Source organism: Aythya marila (assembly GCF_965140915.1).
Source record: "Aythya marila genome assembly, chromosome: 9".
In the NCBI taxonomy this organism is placed as follows: domain Eukaryota; kingdom Metazoa; phylum Chordata; class Aves; order Anseriformes; family Anatidae; genus Aythya; species Aythya marila.
In genome coordinates this window covers 20,444,115-20,465,223 of record NC_139050.1, presented here as the reverse complement: position 1 = coordinate 20,465,223, position 21,109 = coordinate 20,444,115, and the positions used below count along the sequence as shown (strand labels likewise).

Here is a 21,109-nt window from a genome sequence, read left to right as displayed (position 1 = left end):
TGCTGCAATTACATCACCGCATTTGCTGCTAGGAATATCATTTATTGGTTTTGGGTTATGTGTCTTAATTATTTGATCGTTGTATCTTGGAATTGGGTAAAAGTCTTCTCGTTTTTGTGGCATTCCAAATGTGATTAATATCAGCAAAAAATATTGAAGTCATTAGCCTTTGGTGCTTAAAATTTTGCTTTTTTTGCCAAGATAGAAAAAAGTGTCAATAATAAAACAATTTTCATTTCAAATGAGTGCTCATAAATATGTAGAAATTAAACAGCTCTGAATTGTTTTATGAATGTTAATGGGATGGGATGGTTACCACATTATGTAAAGGAAATAAATGGCATAAATTGCAGTAGCATATTAATTCACATCTTCTTCCTCTAACTAATGTCATGTGTGCTGGTTGTATCTGTGTGAAGCCTAGACAATTCATTGCTGCACACATTGTGGGTCTTTCCCTACAACACTGAAATTCATCCGTTACTGAACTGGAATATGGAAGCATTTTCAGTGGTGCTGATCCAAGCCACAGCGCTGCTTCAGAGAGGCAGGGGAAGTTTACTCTGTCTAGTAGACAGTGTAGGAGAAGCAACATAACAAAGTACCAACTTGTTAATGCTGAACTGGCATGACTGGGATTTCTCATTACCCTTTAACTACATTAAATTTTTCAGTAAATTAAATAAATGTTAATGCAGAAAGTAAGTAAGTAATGATCTATGTTTTATTTTGTATCTTTCTTGTTGTAAAGGATGAAGTGGTGTTACTGCCTTCTCTGTTTTATATTGGTGGTAAGGATAGAGCGTTGTGTGCAGTCAGTGTGAATTTGTGGATAATGTTAGAAAACATACTACACCACTTGTAATAGACACCATCAGACAGGAATCTTGTTTGTTCCTCTAAAATCTATGATCAGAGCAAATTGTGGTGTTCAATGACAGAATAAGGCAGTGGGTATAGCCAGGCATGTATTCAGGATAGAAAGGTCAGTCATAGCTGCTCAAAAAAAGTAATAATAAAAAAAATAAATCACTCAAGTGTAAGCTCCAGAAATAGTCAGAAGGCTACAGAAAAGCCTATTTGCTGAATTGTGCAGATAATTGTTTCTGGCCAGCTACAGTGGCTTTCTTTAGCTGTGTGGGGAAAACAGGCTCACAGCAGAGTCCTGCTGAGCTTCAGATAGGCAGGTGCTTGTAGGGAGACGGTATAAAGGAGCAGAAGTAGCTTTAAGTCTCATTTCCAGCAGAGGCGTGTTCGACCTGGCAACTGCAGGCTCCAAGTCAGCGGACTGTGTGCTGAGGATCTGTGAAGGTAACAAAGAAAATACAAACTTGTGCCAGTTGGCCTAAGCTCCCTATACAAGAGTCCGGACTACCAGGAGGAGAACTTCAAGGACCAATAACCTGAAACCCCCTGAGTTGGAATTCAAGTGCCCAGACCCATCCTCGGTTTGAATTGCTGGCAGATTAATTACAAATAACTGATTGAATACTAGATTAGTTCCCTACCAACGTTTTAATTAACTGTGATTAAAATTTTAAGTTTAGATTGCACTTCGTACTGATGGCTTCCTACAAAGCTTTATTGCTTCTAAATGATGCCGTGCTTTTTTTGATTAAAAATTTTAATTTCCTGTCAAATAGAAAGCCCAGAAAGAAATCTGTCCAGCTGCTTTTTATTTTAGCCATCTTTGATGGGAAAATTTAGGCTTTGAAAGGTATCTGAATTTTGCAAAAAGCAGAACCTAGATTCTCTAGTGTATTCAAATATGCACAAATGGGCACTGTAGAGCAGGTAGCTGAAAATCAAACATTGTCTCACAGCTATAAAAGGATATCACACAGTCGTTGTACAAGATCCTTTCAGAACTGATTTCATTAAAGTATTAACTCAAGACAGGATTTCAGATTGTTCCTAATTTCAAAGGTAGTTAAAATAATTTGTTAGAAATTGAGAATTGAAATTGATCTATGGATTTGAATTAGTAACTTGCTGAAGTCAGGGGACTCAACAGTTTCGCTAACTTTTCAGGTACTGCCTGGAAATAAACCTTCGTAGTTTCTCACACATCTGAGAAAATATCAAGCCGCGATTTTTCTGTTGACTAGTAAACAAAAATTTGTCCCCAGATGTATTGCTTTGGAAGTACAAACTATTCATTTACCTCCCATCCACCTTGAACAATGCAATGCGGCTGCCAAGCTGGGAAGCATGAAGTCTGCTGCCAGCTTGTCTTTTATTTATTTTTTTTCCTCCTTTCTTTCCCCCGTCTTCTGTGCTGGTGCCAGGCTTTTGCCCTGGCAGATGCTAAATCCTTGTACAGTTGATCTAGCTGCCTGCAAGCTGTATGGACGAAGGTGTTAAGAAATGCAATATCAGGTAGCAACCCGTGAACAGTTCAAGTGGAAGCCATGCCTAGCTGTGAGGCCGGTATGTCCTGCACCAGGCAGTGGCAAAGGTACCAGGTCACTCAGGGTTCATTGACGTGTCGCCATGTCACTTCATATGATGTCAGCATCCCTTTCAAAATTGCCAAGACAAATTTCTTTCAATTAAATGCAAATTTACATAGTGCAGGAAGCAGTGCTACTGGACGCATTTTCCAAAAATAACTATACTTTCTTCTAGATATGCTTATAGAAGGAGTCTTTCACTTGAGAAAAACTTTTAGTTTCCTTCTGATGTGCTATTTAAAAACAGATGTGTTTTCTTTGTACATGTTGAGCAAGACCAATAATCAGCTTTGAAGTCAGCGGTGTAAAGGCATTTGTTTATTCTTGCAGCAATTTTCAGATATTTCATTGATTCCTGGTATTTTGGACACATGTTCTCTGATGTCTTCTGCCCAGAATCCAGCTAACTTCTTATATCAAAACTACTCTCCCTCCTTGTCCTCCTAATTTCCTCTATGCAAATTGTAACCGATAGAAGAATAACAAACATACAGAAGAGTCGAATAAAACAAATCTACAAAGAAAATCTGTTCGTAAATGGGAGACTTAAAATAGACTTTAGAAAAGAGACTGTTTTTCATTATGCTGGTGCCTATTTTTGTGTTTCCTGAAATGGCTAGAACTAATATCAAAGATTACATGCAGTATCAGTAGGCTTGTGGGGTTTGTTTTTAGAAAAGAAAAAGCTCTGCAGCTTAGAGATAAAATGTAATGTAGTAGTTGCTAAGGTAACTGCTTGTTTTTGTGAATAGTGGAACAAATTAGGTGAGCAAAACATCTGTAAATTGTCAATAGATAGGTTAGAGCTGCCCTTGAGCTGCAGAAATTAACCTCTTTGGACCTGCTAGTGAAGCCAAAGAAGGGGAAGGAGGACTGGTCATGCTTATCAGTTTATAAAGCTTGTACTCCCGTGAATGCTGTCACCTCTTCCCGGAGGACAGCTGTGGTGGTGGTGATGGGTCTTCAAAGGGTCTGTGAGCGGAGATGAGTCCAGCCTGTGTGCAAACATGAAAACTGACTGCTTTTATTCAGTCCTGAGTGATACCGTGGATTTGTTTGTCTGCTCCTCTAAATATGCTAGTCTTATCTCCTGGCTCTGGCGACTGATCTGGGGCTCTGCAGGTAATCCTGGAGCAAGATGAACTGAGCAGTTCTGATTTGAAGGCAGAGACCCCGTGGTGGTTGCTGTACCTGTGTCCTGGTTTCAGTTAGCACAGAATTAATTTTCTTCCTAGTAGCTGGTGGAATGCTGTGTTTTGGCTTAGAATGAGAAGAGTGCTGATAACACCCCGATGCTTTAATTGTTGCAGAGCAGTGCTTATACTAAGCCAAGGACATCTCAGCCTTTGCTCTGTCCTGCCAACGGGCAGGCTGGGGGGTGCAGGGGTGGTGAAGGAGAAAGGGAGAGTAAGCAAGTAAGGAAAAATATCCTCCCCTTTCCCCTCCACAGATTGACTCTCTAATGGAGAAAAACAATAGGTATAATTGCTAATAGTTCCCAAGATGCTGTTTCCAAAGTACAGAGTCCACGATGTTACTGAGTATAAATACCAAGTTAGAGTCATGACCAGATATCTTATCGTCTCATAAGCCATTGCTATAACACTTAGTACCATAATGGTCTGAAACCAGGGCCCGGAGAGGAGAAACAACACTACAGAGAGCAAATACGGAAAATAATGTACTATAATACTCAATTTGGAAAACAGGCGCAGCAGAGTTGTGATTAAAGCAATCAGCATCATGACAAGTGACTATTAAGCAGGTCTAATCCTTACACCAATTTTAGTTTAACACACTCTGATCAGATCTGCCGTTATCTCAACCTTTCGGGCCCCACGTTGGGCGCCAAAAAGACTGTCGTGGTTTAACCCGACCGGCAGCTAAACACCACGCAGCCGTTCGCTCACCCTCCCCCCTCCCTCTCTGGGACGGGGGAGAGAAATGGAAAGTGAAGCCCGTGAGTTGAGATAAAGACAGTTTAATAAGACAGGAAAAAAAAAATAACAAAAATAATAATAACAATAATAATGATGATGATACAATGGGGATAATACGAAAGTAATAATAGTATGTACAAACAAGTGATGCACAATGCAATTGCTCACCACCCGCTGACCGATGCCCAGCCTAACCCCGAGCAGTCCGGCCCCCCTCCCCCCGGCTAGCCACCCCTATATATTGTTTAGCATGACGTCAGATGGTATGGAATACCCCTTTGGCTAGTTTGGGTCACCTGTCCTGGGTCTGTCCCCTCCCAGCTCTTACTGCACCCCCCAGCCTGCCCGTTGGCAGGACAGAGCAAAGGCTGAGATGTCCTTGGCTTAGTATAAGCACTGCTCTGCAACAATTAAAGCATCGGGGTGTTATCAGCACTCTTCTCATTCTAAGCCAAAACACAGCATTCCACCAGCTACTAGGAAGAAAATTAATTCTGTGCTAACTGAAACCAGGACAACCTGGCTGGGTGAGGACTGGTGAGTGCCCTGAGGAGCGTCAGAAATGGACAGTTCTCATCTTCAGCTTATGCTGGCAGTGTTGTCTGGTCAAGTATGCTCATAAAAACAAAATGCAGATTTGGTGGCCTGCACAGACAGTGGTATGGACAGAGCATCCTTAGCCCCATCCATACAGTGCTGTGCTGAGAGTACGCAGCATCTGAGTGCATATAAAATTCCCTTTATTTAACCTCACACTTCTTTTACAGCTACAAGTAGATGAAACCTAGATGTTGTTGCCAGCTGTTTTCTATGCAGAACCAGCTAGCTCTTTGCCAACTCCTGGTGGCCAGCAGGACATGGTTTGTAAGGGGCTGAAACAACATTTACAGGATGAAAGCCTGATTCTGTTTGGCTGTGGTCAGGATGTTTTGTGACTGCTTTTAAATGGTGATGGCTTGTGACTCCAGCAAAATCCAGCCCATTTCTACAGGGAGGTGGGTATTATTTTACTACAGAAGAGAAGACTATTGATTCTTCTCGAGTACATCAGAGGCTAAAGCCTAAAAATGAGAACAGTAAGAACAGCAAATACCTTAATGGTTCTAAATCCTTTAACGATCAGAACGATAGGCCTTGTTGCCATTCAGAGCAGATGTTATTTTGCAGAAGAAAGTCACAAAGTATGTCTGGATCTAGGCTTTTCAATTTGTTTTTATTCTCTGCTAGTGTTTTCAGTGCCTTATAAACAAGGGAAACGTCATGTATTCACGGAAGTGTTCAGGTGTATATGTATATACAAATGCTAAAGCTTCAGAGTAAGGTCTTTATCCCTCCAGTGATTTTGTTTGTACACTTTTCTGAGCAGCTATCTCTGTGCTTAAAAAAGACCTTTCTGGCTTTCTTCTCCTGGTGGTCTTCCAGAAATTGAACTGAAAGTGTCTTTATAAGCAAGTAAGCTGCAGTCATCTAAGTCTTCCTAAATCCAAAGGACTAGAAAGGAGGTCTTTTTTCATCCTGGGCTCTTGGGGTTAATTGTCCAAACTGCAAAATCATCTGAGTTTGGCCTGCCAAGATTGTCATTTTCTGCCTAAAATAGGAACAGAGGAAATTAGGGGATGAGAGTAATCTAAAATGAAGAAAGAAAGTCTTGTGTAATTCATCTTCAGTGTTAGTCCTTTATAAGCATAAACTTCTTAGTTGTCTGGGATGAGAGGTGGGGGGGAAGACCCAGACATTGTGAACTGTGTTTTTTTCTTCTAGGTAAAAGAAGATAAAAACCCTACAAAATATCAAAACAAGCTCTTAGAAATACCTACGCATCTTCTAGAATTTGAGAATAGACTCTGGCCCTGCATATTTTAAAATAGCACAACTGTAAGGAAATAAAGTTATGTGTGAAGGTATACTGGATTTGGTTCAACCCTGCTAGTGTTCCAGTTTAAACCTGTAGTTTTAACAGGTAATTTAAAATGGCTTTGCAGAAGATGATTGTTATGATATGAGCTTGCAAAAGCAGAAGTTACAGCAAGATTTTGCTGTTGGAATATCATTGTGGAATTTGTTGGAAATGGTAGAGAAGATGGAAGGAAAAAGGTTACTGTGATTGGAGCGGAGTTGATTTATGCACACAGATGTAATTGTGCTGTACATTTTAGCAATGAAGATGGAGATGTGAACATTGCTTTGGACATGCGGTCGGTCATCCTCACCTTACAAGGCAGGATTCAAGCCTTCTCCTTAGGCACAAAGCACGCAGCTGAGCTGAGGCCCAGGGAGCTCTGCAAGCAATTTCATTGAGCACCCATTGCACTGATGGCTGCCTGGCCTGATATAAGGGCAGCTCGGCCACAGCAGCACCAGATGCTCGGGCTGGCTCCTTTCCTCCCGCCCCCAGAAGCTCTGACTAAGCTCTAGCAGCCCCACCAAGTGCCATTGCTTGGCATGAGAGCAGCTTCTGCTTGGTTGTGCTCTTAATGTCTCAGAAGTCATCGCTGTGCTTGTGGATGAGTAGGTACCAGGAGAGCTGCACCTAATGAGGATTAGATTTAGCCTAATCTGAACACACAACTTCTGTATTCAATAGATCTTAATTGCGTGATGCAGCAGATGCTTTATTGCTAGTGAGTCAGAGTCTTAGTTAAGAAAAGAAATAAGTATGTATTAACTTCATTTAAGACCGTGACAGTAATTACCAATTAGTCATGAGTAAACCAGTTGTAGAATTTCATTATTTGTTATAGATTTGAATTACAATTGCAAAGATTGATGCCATTTTTAATTTTATCTTTTTTTTTTTTTTTTTTTTTTAAGTTTTATTTTAGGAAACTCCTGCAATTGCAGCTATTGAATAATTTTAATGAGTAAATTTTTTAAGCACTTGAAAATTTTCATTACTGGGTTCTGTATTTAATAGTGCAAAGTGACTTTCGCTAATAAGGCCTGGTGCTACAGGTCGTTAAACTATTTGTTGAATCTGCCTAATCAGGAACTAGGAAAGAAAAAAAGAACTTTAAATTGAGAAACAAGAGACAGATGGAACTACATGAGCTTTGGGTTTGTTGGTCCACACACAGGATCAAGATAGTCTACAAAGTGCATCTACACAGAAAGGGAGAAATATTTTGAAATTAGGCAGGTAGTATTTTATACAGGATTGTTTCGTCTTTGAGTATAGATCTTGCACAGATGAAAGAAAGCTATTTGTCCCAGCTCGGGACAGCTCCCCCACTTGATTCCTTCTAGCTCACTGATTGCTAGAATCTCATTTTGGACACGCTTTCAAGTCTAACCACCTGTGTTCAGAATAGGAGCATGGGAGCCCTAAAGATCTTACGAAAGTGAAAACCATGTTCATCTGACATTACTTGCTTCCGTTCCCATGGTGCTTTCCACTTCATCTAACTAACTTTTGGTGTCTCTTCAAGCTAGTTGCAATCAGAATTGCTTGAATTTTAGACTGAGATTGAAGACCATATAAGAAGCAACATTTTACTAGTAGGGGACCTCATGCAGCCCCATCAATTTTCATCTTCACTTTGAAAAAGTGAGAAGAGGATAATGCTGAGAGCTCTCCCATGGAGGGTAGGACTTCAGGCAGTATTTTTTTTTTTTTTTAAATACAGGCAGATGAAGAAACAAAACTGTGTTTCCTGCAGCTCTTAGGTTTTGTTGTTTTAGGTGGTAAATGCTTATTATGTACAGTTCAAAACTGCACATTCCAGATCTCCGTGCCATGTAGTGTGCACTTCCAAATAGCATTAACGGAGTGGAGAGATAAATGCGTTCATAAAATATGGATCTTTATAAATATATTATGGTTTGCTTTCTCTTTTAAAACACATTTGTCCAGAGAATTTACTTTCATGACATCCTTTCTCTCCCAATGAGAACAGATTTTTCCTCTCTAGTCCTTCCTTAACAGCAATGGTTTGCTTTCTTTTCAGTCCCTATGTTCCTTACCCCAGTTGTTTTGTTAAGCATTCCTCAGTTTCCTTCTAAAAATCTCTTAATTAAAAGCCATGAACCTTTAATTATTCTATAATTCTAGCAGCCTCTCTTGAGGAGATAAATCCTGTCAGTTCATGGCAAATGTTGACACCTGCATAATTTCTACAGTCTTTTGGATGAACAGTGATTATTTCTCCAAAGAACAATCTCTAGGCTTTATTGGAAAACTGTTCATGATATCGGCCCCTAACAGGAGGATCCAGGCTGTTAATAGCTGTCAATCTTAAACACATTTGGAGCCTGTCCAGAATATGCACTTTTAGCCTATTAAACAGAACGTATGATTTTAAATGAAACCTTGCCATGTATATCGCAAAACTTATTCAGAAGAGTCTGACCTAAAAGGTGGAATTAAAATCAAGAATTTCCTTTTTTCTTTTCTGCCTTATTGTAAAGTCTATTTGAGATCTGTCAGGGGAAAAGCAGAGTCGGTCAAACATTAGGATTTAGACATATAGTTTAAAAAGAAATTCTATTTTTTTTGTGTACTTAATTGGCATTTCAATAATTCACGGAATCAAAGGAAAGACAGGTGGAACAAACCCACTGCCACTGAAAATGTAGCAGAACGATCGTGCACTGATGTGCTAAATATAAAACATGTGGGTGGAGGTATGGATGGAAAGGGAAGGTGTTTCCATGCCTGATGACAAGGTGCTGTAATAGCAAAGAGAAGGAGTAACAGATACATCTCTCTCCAAATCATATACAGTACCTTACACTGTAAGGGAATGTGTGGTTTGTTTTCCCTTCGTAGGCTGGCTGTAACTACTGAAGTGCCTGGAAGTTCTTTGGGTCAGGCAGATTTTTCTTGGCTTCTAGTATGTAAAAAATAAAAATAATAATAATAAAAAAAAAATCAGGCCATTAGCCAGAGACATGATAATCATGACAGCAAATTGGAAAAGATGGCAATTATAAGAGAATGCAGATGAGTAGCTGTGCATTTAAACCACAATGAGAATCCGGGCTGTTTCTGACAAACAGGAAAAATAAATTTGAGATGTTTGTTGGCGACATATACTAGAACAAATTCTAGGAAAAGTAACTTTGTTTTTGAAAGTCATTTTTTATAATTAAGAATATGAAACTGGAGGAAGAGATACTTAGTAATATTGGAGGTGGGCAGGATTTCAGAGAATTTATCAGTAACTGTGTTCTTTCGTCCTTAACTGGAAGAGTAGTGTTTTCTAACAAAAACACTATTTGAGGTGGAGCCATAGCGTTTATGAAGGCTAAAGCACATAAAAAGTTGATTTTGTTTGAATATAATGTACTGAAAAAGGGATGTTCTTAATGTCTGAATTGGCTGCTAGTTAGGTTCAGATTAAATAAAGTATGTATGCTTCTGTTTTTCTCTTGATAAAGAGAAAAACAGGGAGTAACAGCAAGGGCATGTTCTGATTCTGGAGTGATATTCCTGGAAATGCATTTTATGTATTAGTAATTGGAAAATGGGAATAATCCAGTAGTATTAACTTACTGACAGGCTGACATTCTATGTCTGATCATTTTATATTGTTGAGATACGTTTAAAAATAGCTGAAGAACTTGTGTTAATAAGGCACACCTGAAATAGCTTTCCAAAAGATGTAGAAAGCTGAGGCCTTTTTGCTCACCATACCATATGCATATGGAGACAAGAATCTGACCCTGAATTCAGGATGCTATGTGCTGTGAATGCAAGAATCAAGTGGTTTAGAATAAGCTCTTGTAGACTGATAGCTATTGGAGACGTATGTTTGAGAGTTGTGATGCACATATGTGGAGTTTGACATCAGTCTTTAATCATCAGTTTAATTTTAAAAGCTGAGACAAACAGGTCTACATGTCATGAACCCAGTGTGTAACTGGACTTCTAATTGCATATGCTCCTGGGATTTTAACAGTTGTCATACCTCAAATCATTGGCTAAAAACGTAGAGCTAAGTGGAGATCGAGATAGGGCTGTGCAGCCCGTGGAAGGACGGGAAGACTGCTTTTAGCTGCAACTGTGGTGTTATTTGTGTTGATGTCCGTATATTGCTGATATTGAGGGATACATACCGCATTCAGAGAGGTTTTGTTGGTAATGGAGGCCCAAGAAACTTGATGGACAGAGAGCAATAACTGTTAGGATATTTAGCACATATTCTTAATAAACTGTCAGCATGGCTATGCAAAGTAAATGGCTTTCTGAAGAGAAATAACTGTGGGTGATAATTTAAAGGAGATTTTAGTGTAAAAGGATATATCACTTAGAAGGCCAAAATGCAGTATTAAATTCAGAATCTCCTCTTTAACTGCTGAAAATTCAGACACCCTGTTGCTTTTCCACTGTTTAATGGCTATCGGTGCCTCAGCTGTTACATTCAGATGCAGTTTTACAGTACATATTACAATGTATCACCTATTTATATTAATACCTTCCTACTACAACGTGAAGCCCAGCTCCTTTATAATCAAACATTCAGTTTCAGGTGGCCTACTGAAAAGATTAATGAAATGCAGACTTTATTAGCCGCAGTTGAACATATAATTTGACTATTGAAGTTACTACTACTGCTCACCTAAACCCACACCTTTGACCACAGGAATTTAATGTGTTTGATCTGTGAGAGTGCTTAAAGAGGATAATTGGCCAACGCAGAGGATAGGAGCATCCTGAGCGAGGTGGTACCGTGTGTGCCACGAAGCAGGTCGGAGGAGCAGTCGCCTGGTGACACGCATCCTTTTCCTTTTTGTTCTGCGGTCCTTTTGACCAGGTTGCGGGTGGAAGCATACGTCAGATGGCATTGGTAGCCTATGCTGATGCACAGCATCGTGCGTGCTCAGCAAACATCCGCCCCCCAGCCCGCAATTATGTGTTAGTCAGGTGAACCCACGCGCTGCCAAGGAGAATTTAGAGGGGTTAGAAGAAAAGCAGTCAGGCTGCAGTTCTAGTTTTTCCCATGCAAAATTTATCGGAATAACCCGAATATGGCCTTCCAGTAGGAACAGCAATTCGTTGTTTAAATACTGATCCAAGTAAGAAATAGTTGCATTGTGGCATAGATTTCTATTTTTTATTATTCTCCAGACAATACAGATCTTCAAAGACGCATGCAAGCCTGTGTGGCAATCCTTGCTCGTTGTTCTTTTATACTTCCAGGCGCTAATGAAAACAGACTAGAGCAGTAAATCGCTGTTCTGTCTCCTTCTGACTTGCCTTCTGTTTTGTGCATTCTCAGTCCAGACTTTTTAATAAAATGGATTTATGTGGTGAGGCTGTCTGTAGGTGCATGTTTTTGTGTTTAGCAGTAGTGAGAGCAAGCTCATGGTTTGCTCAGGAAAAGGATCCCAACAGCAGGTGGAGCAATGAACTATTTACATTGCTGTTCTGACAGCATGTGCTTCTTTATTTCTTACTTGCTCTGTCTCCTTTGCTCAGGCTGTTCTGATCAATTGTCAAACATCTGCCTGCCAAAAAAAAAAAAAAAAAAGTTTCTCTTCTCTGGTTGGAAGATTGTGTTATTTCAGTTATAGGAAATTTACCAGCTCTTGTAGAAATGGAAGGAGAAGGGGCACAAATTCTAACAGCTATTGATTGATAACAGATGTATGTTCAACAGGATGGAAGATAACCCCTCTTCCCATGGCTGTGATGGATAGGGTGCTTGCTCTTTCCTGTTTTCTCGGGAGCAGTGCCGGGCACCTGCGCTTGGCTGCAGTGGATGTTACCCGAGCATTCCCACTGACAACACGGCAGTGAGCATGGACCAGGTCTCTGCTGCCAGTCACATCCCTACTCCTGCTGCTGCTTCCTCCTGCCTTTCTGCAGCAGCAAACAGCCATTTCAGAAGGATCCTTTTTCCCCTGTTTCTTTTATTTTCTTTCTTTGTGTGGGCTGATTTGAATTGATGTATGTTCCTAGAAAAGAACAGATCCTAGAAAAATCAGCCCAACAGGCACAGTCTCTTTATCAATTACTCTGCTTAATGTTGAAAGTATCCAGCAGAGTGTATAATCCAGTGTTTCAGTCTATTAGTAAATCAGTGTAATCCAAAGCAGACATAAACTGCACAGGGACAACGTGGGGAACGGGATCTTTAAAGCCAATGCTTTAAATTTATGTCTTTAAAGCCATAGCATCAGCCAGCACTTAAGAAGTTATAATGAAAAGTACTGCTAAGAGAGTAAACCAAAGGCTGGTTTGCTTTTTAGTGTCATTGTGAATAAAAGGGACTCCACTTTTATAGACAACATCATGAAAAAGTATCGCTGGCCTACCGTGGTGCTATTGTGATTTTGTGTGCCTTGGTTATGTGTAGTTAGGTAGCTAACTCTACTAGGAAGGAGAGAGGAAAAATACAAAGAGGCGAAAGAAGAGATTGATAGTAGAACTAGCAGGGAGCCTCACAAAACAGAGTAATTCCTAATCTGCTCGCAGAGGAATCCTGAAGCGTTTCAGATTCTATCTGCAGAACACAGGCAGTAAGATTGGTTCAGGTTTTTGTACTCTTCTTTGTGCTTGTCTTGTACAAGTCATTGTTGCTTAGTAGGGTTTTTTTTTGACATGTATTTGATCCATTTTGTTATTTGCTTTTGGATGGAGAAATCTGCATTTATTTTTAAAGGCTCTCTGTCACTTTTCATCCCCATTGTGTCCTGGTATTTCTCTTCAATTTCACACTGGGTTTATACATAACTACACTTTAGTATTAGAGCAGACTTCTTCATACAAAGGCCACGTTACTTGCAGAGCATTTGAACTGTCATGAGCTAGACAGGAACAGCTAGCTGGATGTTTACTTTTGGTGGGCTGGCAGGTGTTTTCCTGGGTTAGCAATAAGGACTAAACTAACATACAGGTTGTCTTCCTTCAGGAAGTATTGTGCTTTTTTGGTTTGGTTTGTATTGTGCTCAGCACCCCCAGCAATAGCCAGTGGCCCAGCAGTGCAGTGAAATCAGAAGGGCTGGATGCTCTCAGGGCATTCAGGCCCAGGTAAGTCATGCTAGTAATTACTGCAAGCATTCAGTGAATTAAATGCTTTTCCAAACTTATAAAGGACAAATTTAATCCAGATGGCAAGTAGCTATTTGAAATCCATCTCGTCACTGCATGGTGTGGGTTGCGTAGCATTTTTTGTTTGGTGGTTGTTGGTTTTTCTGCTATTGCATACTTGAAAACCATATATAAAGATGACTGACTGCTGCTGGGTTACTGCACCCCAGAGGAAAGACATAAAAAAGAATATCTGATCAGCCTCTGAATCCGTTTTTGACCACATTCCCTGCCAGCTTCGTTTCTGGTAAATGTGCTTCCTTGGTAGCTGCTGCAGCAGCCCCAGGTAGGGTGGCTGAGTCGCGGTGCTCCTGGCTGACAGGCCTGCGCGTGAGGGGAGAAGGCCGCGCGGGGACAGGGAAGTAAATTTGTTCATCTCATCAGTCACATTAAAATTACATAAGTATTGATATTACAACTTCTAAATTTCGGTGACAGTGCAGCTGAAAGAAATGCCTGCCAGCAGCAAGAAGCTAATTTAATGAAATATTTAAGCATTCAACTTAACCTTCTGATGTTGCCCTTAGATTTGGGCACTGCGCGCTTGTTGCTGGGCTGAGACTGCACTTCTGCTACCAGCAAAAAGTTGACTGGAAAGTCAAGAACCGCTCAATCCCTCAGACTTCTGCTGCTGAAAGTGAAGTTCTTCTCTTTAAATGTGAAAATGATATAGAGAATAGAAGTACAAAAAAGTATTTGTTTTAATTTGACATATCATAGCCTGTACAGGATTATTTTCGAACCTGGTACTGTTTTAAAGAATTTTCCTTGTAACTAGAAGCTGAGAAAATAACAGTGGTTGTCAGACTTCAGACAAAGATAAATATTAATGAAATGGTTCATAAAAACTACAGTAAAGCCTCCTTGGAAATTCTGTCACATTGGTTCCCTCAGTACCTGGGAGCTATTTTGTCATCCATGCAGTAGCTCAGTGTTCGGGAGGAACATAACTATGCTTTCCAGTGCAAGTTTCAATAAATGTCTGTCCTCTGTAACGTGCCTTCTCTAACTCATTTTATAGGAAGAACTCCCTCAATTAATTTTCAAAATTATAGAATTATTTTAAATTGTATGTATTGGTCACAAACATTCATTCTGGTTTAGAATACACATCAGTGAAGGTGGTGTAAAAATCTTAGATATTTTCCATTCATGTACAGGAATGTACTGTACATGTATTATGCATGTGATGAAAATAATTACATTACCTTTAAATTTTTGGGCTTAACTATCTTTGAATGCCTCCTTAGAGCATTCCCGTAAGTGTCATCCCAACTGGGTTCCAGCCTGGTATTGTTTAAAAGGTGCTGCCCTATTGTCGATCGCTTGGCTGCTTCATGGTGGTTTTCCTTCTCAGCATATCCATACCTGTACTTTGAAGTTGCATTGTGTTAACTTAAGACGTTGTCTTCTGATCTTTTACAAAGAAATAATAATGAAAATAGTTAAGTCTTCCTGATTCCAGCTCCTCGGGCTAAACCGCCTGCTAGCTGCCATTACCTGAGGCTTTCAATCACTTGTATTTTCCCATACCGCCAAACATCAAAGGAAGTGTATTAAATGCTACTCTGTATTAATGGTTAATTGTAAAGTGTAATGTAGTTTCTAGCTTTTCTTGTCTTGCTTAGAAATTCATGCATCTTTGCCTGTTTATTTGTTTAGAAACTTTGACTTTTTTAATTAAAAAAAAAAAAAAAAAATATTTTCAGGAAATTCCTATGGAACAAAGTCCGAGTAAAAGTTTTCATCTGGTTTTGGTCAAAAATCTATCCAAAATCTGAATTTTTTCTAAAAGGAGTAATTTTTTAATCCTGTGAGATGTCTCATTTATGTAATAAATATGTAATCTTTTATTTTTTTTTGAGAATGTAAGCAGTATGTATTTGCTTACAGTTCAAAACATTGTTCAGTGTACTCAATCAAAACACACTTTCTTTGTAGGCTGATTCTGGCTGTATCCTTGACTCTGCTTCTCTGTGTTTGATTTGCCTTTTTTTTTCCCCTTCCGTTGTCCTCCCTTCTCCCTTGAACACACATCCCTCAAATAAAGCCTCTTTGTGCACACAGTTAACAGTATTGACAAGCCTGTGTTTTGGGCAGAGATGTGTCCCTTGTACTTTGAGAACGCTGTCATTTCGGCTACCTCCTTCACAAAGAGACCAAGCAGTGCCTTTGCAAGTATGGTGGTTAAAAATCTCCCCGTTAAACTTCAGGGGAATTTTGTGCAAAATGCAATAGTACTCTTGGTTGTTTTATTTGCACAAATTAAGAGATAACCACTAGGTTTAGAAAAGTCAGGGTTTTTTATTTATCACTTTGAGGCATGTGAAATGCCATTAACTGAAGGAATAAAAATACAAATATATGATTTTATCAGTAAAAAATAAACATGAAATAAAAAGGCTTGTTGATAACTATATAGAGGGAAAGCAGCAAACTGCATTTAAAAAAAAAAAACAACACACACACACAAACAAAAACTATCAGTTTTATCAAGTAAAACACACTTCAAAAGTTTGCGGTGTTTTTGCATCCTAAGATCTCATTCTAAGACACTTACATAGAGATAGGATCAGTAGTACTATAACTGTATGTAGACCTGAATTTAATTTACTGCATTTACATCTTTCATCCACTCATCACTGAGAAATTGGTCCAACTTCCATGTAGTTGTGGTGAATTCAGGTTTTAGAGATAATTACTTTGCCATTCTAGAGATGAAATCGAATGGTGAATTAAACAGGAACTCTGAATTTAAATTGTAACCTGCCTTGACACTGAATGTTGCAAGTCTTTGGAGAGATAAATTTTATCTTTTTTTTTTTTGTCCAGTTTTTATAAATTTCCTCAGGAGCTTTATCTCAAAACTAAAACAATACTGGAACAATACTTCCCAGAACTGGAACGTTTTTTTTTTTTGTTTGTATTTTAATTCTTCTTTGGAAAGAATCCCCACTGCAAAGTTGCAATTGTTGCAATGAAAGCTTTTTTGATATCATATATATTTTTGCTTACTTAGTCATCTTTTGGAAGGTCTGACTCTTTTCATGGGATTCAAGATGTCCTCTGTAGTTCTAAAGTTGTTTTAATTTCACCTAAAAATAATAATTAAAAACAAAACAAAGCAAGCAAACAAACAAAAACAACAACAACAACGAAAAACAACCACCACCATAAAACTCTCTAGGAGCATAAAAGTGAAACTCTTTTCTTACCAATCGCATATACATGTTTTTCATTTGCCTACAGATTTTAATACTAACTGCAAGAACAGCAAGCTAAGTTTTGCACATGTTTTTAATAATGTATTGAATCAAGTTTGAACCAAAAGGCTGCCTCTGTTGGAAATTTTTAGCTTTATAGCATTCAATTCTACTAATGTCCATTATAGCAACATTTTACAGCACACAAGGCTTTTACCAAAATAAGCATTTTTCCAATACTCTTGTGAAGTATAGCATTTCAGTATGCTGTGTAGAGTGTTGTGCTTTCCGATACTTATATTTATGCTTTTATATTTATTCTGCTTCAAGCTTCCATCTTTTGCCATTTGACAGAGGTTATCATTGTTGTGCAGATTGTGGTAAGATTTGTGTGTGTGTATAGCCTGGTTTGCTTTCTGTAGCAGTCAGAACTTCTCTAGAATAGCTTGTTTGTGCCTTAATTCTGGAAGGTTGGTATTGTTGCATTTAGGAGGAATTTTTCATTTCTACATTTAATTTTCTCCTGGTTTCTGTTGGCTGTACCTGATACCATGTTATTTCTTAGATCTCCTATTGGTTTATAATGTTGCTGTTTGGTACTGTCCTTTTGGATTTATCCACTGCTGTAGAGGAGTAACCTAGAAAACAGTCGATGGTAGGTCAGCTTCTTCTAATAGGTGCACAGGAGCCTCAATATTGCTGGAGAGACGTATCAGATCTGAACAGCCAGAGCAGCAGTCACTGAGCATCTTCTCATTGTTAGCAGTGTTGTACGAGCTTTTGGTTTTAGTCTGGCTTGACAAGCTTTTGCTTTTCCTTCTGTTTTTGTCACTGCTGAGCCTTTCTTTCTTGAATATACTCATTACTCTGTTCATGACAAATTGAATTAAGAATTTTTGCTAAGGCCAGACTTGTAATGGTGTCTAAAAATAATTTCAAGACCAACAGTGTAATGTCTTTCAGTAATTGTTAAATACTAGTGAACTGACTAGGCTAAAATAAGAATCAGGCCAATTAAACCTCTGTTTGAGGATAGTGATGCTTGTAATTAGAGATGCACAGGAAATGTTTCTCCCTCTCACTCCCCATCACTTTCCTCCTTTATTTTTTCCCCCTACAAGACATCAGAAAGTGAAGGGATATGTATCCTATATATCCTTTTCTTCTTAACATGTCGTTAGCACAAAAGCCTTAACAGAGCAAATGGAGAGATTACTTCTAATTTGAGATCACCGTTTCCTCATCAGCTACTGCTAAAGCTGTTATTTGTACTTTTAAATATTGTTCACTTAATGAAAATTCACAGTTACAGAAGAAAGGTGAATGGTTTTGATGTAAAAAATAAAATATATTTTATATATTAAATATTATATATATATACACACACACACACACTACCAGGCTTAAATGTTTTATGAACTTGTGTCATATGAAGCCTTGGGAAATCTTGTGCTCATGAATGCTTTCACAAATTATGTTTATCTTGTATGTGCACAGGAACAAATTATTATTATTATTTGTCTTCAGGGTATCTGAGAGTGGGACTATTCTTGCCAGTTCATTTTGAGCTAAGAAATATATCAATAGGACTTGAGACTTTGCAAGGTCACTTCAAATGGGTAGAGTTGTATGAAATTTCTTGTTGAGACTTGAAAGTGGATGAAATTCAAGTAGTTTTATCCCTTCAGTGTGATGTGAATTTCTTACTAGTTCAGGATAAGTAAATAAAAAGACTAGTAGAAGTGTCACAGAAGTGATTAAAATTTTCTTCCAGGTTTTGCTGTTACAGAAAGGGAAAGAAAACCATAGTTTTGGAAAAAGTAAAGACCAATTACATTTAGTTAAAATTTGCACTTTCCTTTTTACCTCTTTCCCCACAGAAAAAGTGTTAGAGTTACATTCTGTTGAATGAGTTGTTCGGAAAATATGAGAGTGAAATATCTGAGCCAGTTACATGCAGCTTAATTATAGCATTATATGTTGGATGCTTTCCAATACTAGCAGCAATGTCCCTGTCCCTCCCAGCTGCAACTCAGGAACCTGTAAAACACAATATCGAGTCATTTTGAATTTTAGGATATGTTTCTTTTTCTGGTTCTGGAGATGGTGCAATTCTTAGGAGGTTTTCTCACTTCTCATCTTCACGTTTCAAAACCAGGGAGATGATCACTGTGAAATAGTGGATTTGGGAAGTTTTTATAATCTCAAAAAGTTTTTGAGATTTTTTTTTATGGTACTTAATAGTTCTAGTGTTTCAAGCAATGACAACAGAAGCAAAACCATGCAGCTATGAGTAATTTGCCATTTCCCAATAACTTCCAAACAGATTCCAGTGGGTTTGTCATAACTTTCACAATGACTTTGAAGAGTATTCAAATGTACCTCTCATGTTGAAACACTGTTAGACTCAGGTTTCCCACACATCTGCCAGTAGTGTGTCCTAGTTAGTCCTCTGCAGGGCATTCCCAGACTGATGTGTGAGAATTTGGTGGTTAAACCACTCCTGTTTCTCCCATGCGGCTGCCAAACCAGTTGTTTTAGCTATCGACTTTCTCTTTTAATCTTCGCTGTCTTGGTTATCCACATGTACTAAAAAATGCATGTTATTAACTCAGATGATGACAGAAGTACTGAACGTAAACTTGTCTAAACTGGGTATGTAATTTGAAATTTGTAAGGGGAATTTTCAAGTGGAAGCAAGTTTTCCACCAATGCTGTTGTAGGTTCTGTTAGCTTTTCAATCCATATTTGAAAATGAAAATTATATTTTCTCTTCAATCCTGTGTCAGAGGGACTGTTTAAATACAAATAATATTACATTTAATTTATTGCCAATAAGGAAGTAAGATTTACAGGGAACACCATATAAGTGGAATCTAACTTGGTATAACGATATGGAGGAATGCTATAGGCAATAAGTCCTGGAGGACCTGCTGAAAAAACACTCAGCATGACCCCACATATAGACCACAAAAAACTTGCAGTACAAACGCGAGACCTGTAGTAGAAGACCAAATACTGCAACTATTACACGTTATAATGCCAAAAGGAAAGAGCAAAAAAGCAAGGGCATTGTTCTGGTTACTTGCAGTAGAAGCACGTTACATAGTTTTCAAGCCACCCTAGGAGTGGACAATGGAGATGGAAAACGAGAAGAGACATCAGTGCCCTCTGCAAGTCTTGAGATACGTGTTTCTTCTCTATAGCATTGACCATATTAATAAATGTCAAAGGCTAATTCTTAATGAGCAATCCCTAAGACTCACTGCAGCTGTGGGGAGCTTTCTCATTATGATCATGCAGGGCTGTTTCTAGTTTGGGGGGTGGTGAATAAAAGCTTTACTGATTAGAGATCTTGGAGAAAACCACTGCTAGTGAAGGTACGCTGAGCTAGAGCTATCAAACCTTATGTAGAAGAGCAGATGCCACAGTTTCAGTTTAGACACCAAAGGAAACTGCCATTCATTTCAGCATTATTGAAGGGCTTTCTTTTCCTCTCAGCCCATGATATGGCATCTCGATGCCTGTGGAGTACATTGACTGCCTCTTTGCAAAGTAATGGAGTAGATTTAGTCCTTAAAGTAGATGCCTTGTTCAAGCTGTGGGTGAAGCTTTTTTAGGGTTTAGAGAATGGTAAGGATGAGCGAAGATCTTATTTTCCATTAGTTCATTCCAATTGTGTTTGTGAGTTGGCTTTAGCTCAGACTTGGCAATTGTTTTCAGACGTTGTTGGGTAAAACTGCAAATCTATAAATCAAATCTAGGGTTGTTAAAGCTAAAAATATTTTATACTTCCCTTGTGGATTTGATAAGACTACTCTTATAGTCTTTCTTGCTTGCAAATTATATAATTAACTTAGTTTGTGTGATCAGCTTTCTCTAATATTCTTTAAAATCACTGCAAAATAACAGACATAGGAGTAGTAATCACAGAAGTAATGGGGAATTACAATTCCTGTAAGTGTTCTAGCTAATGTATACTTAATTTGGTGATATATCTTTGAAATGTTAGGAGTCTTTTTTTTTTTTAACTCATCTTTTGATATTAAATGGAGAATGTGTCCTTTAAAAATGAGTATTGGTGGATAATAGGAGTAGCAATAGAGGAAACCATAAAATATATGCTCAAGATGCAGTGAGAAAAACAATAGGGCCACAGGTAGCACTCAACTCTTGAAGGTCCATTTCTACATTATTAAACTAAGCATGAGACTAGGCTAAAGTGCAATTTAAACATAATTAATCTCAAATAAATACTTGGTAGCAGCTATGCAAATCTATGTAAATAGGTAGTTATGGTGAATTAGAATGTAATAGTACTGAATGGACTACTCAGGATTTCATTAACTAAAAAAGACTGAAGACCCTCTTTACTAAGAAAAAATACCCTTCTTTCTATACCAGTTGATTTAGGTTGTTAATTTGAGAAGCTAATCATTAATCATAATAATTAGAGACAGATTTAGTGAGTTTTCGTGCATT

At 38.5% G+C, this 21,109-nt stretch overlaps 1 protein-coding gene across 9 annotated transcripts in view; it reads left to right on the top strand.

Moving 5' to 3' along the window:
* NAALADL2 (N-acetylated alpha-linked acidic dipeptidase like 2) overlaps positions 1-21,109 on the top strand; it is a 419,953-nt gene that overhangs the window by 112,349 nt on the left and 286,495 nt on the right. The window lies entirely within an intron of this gene.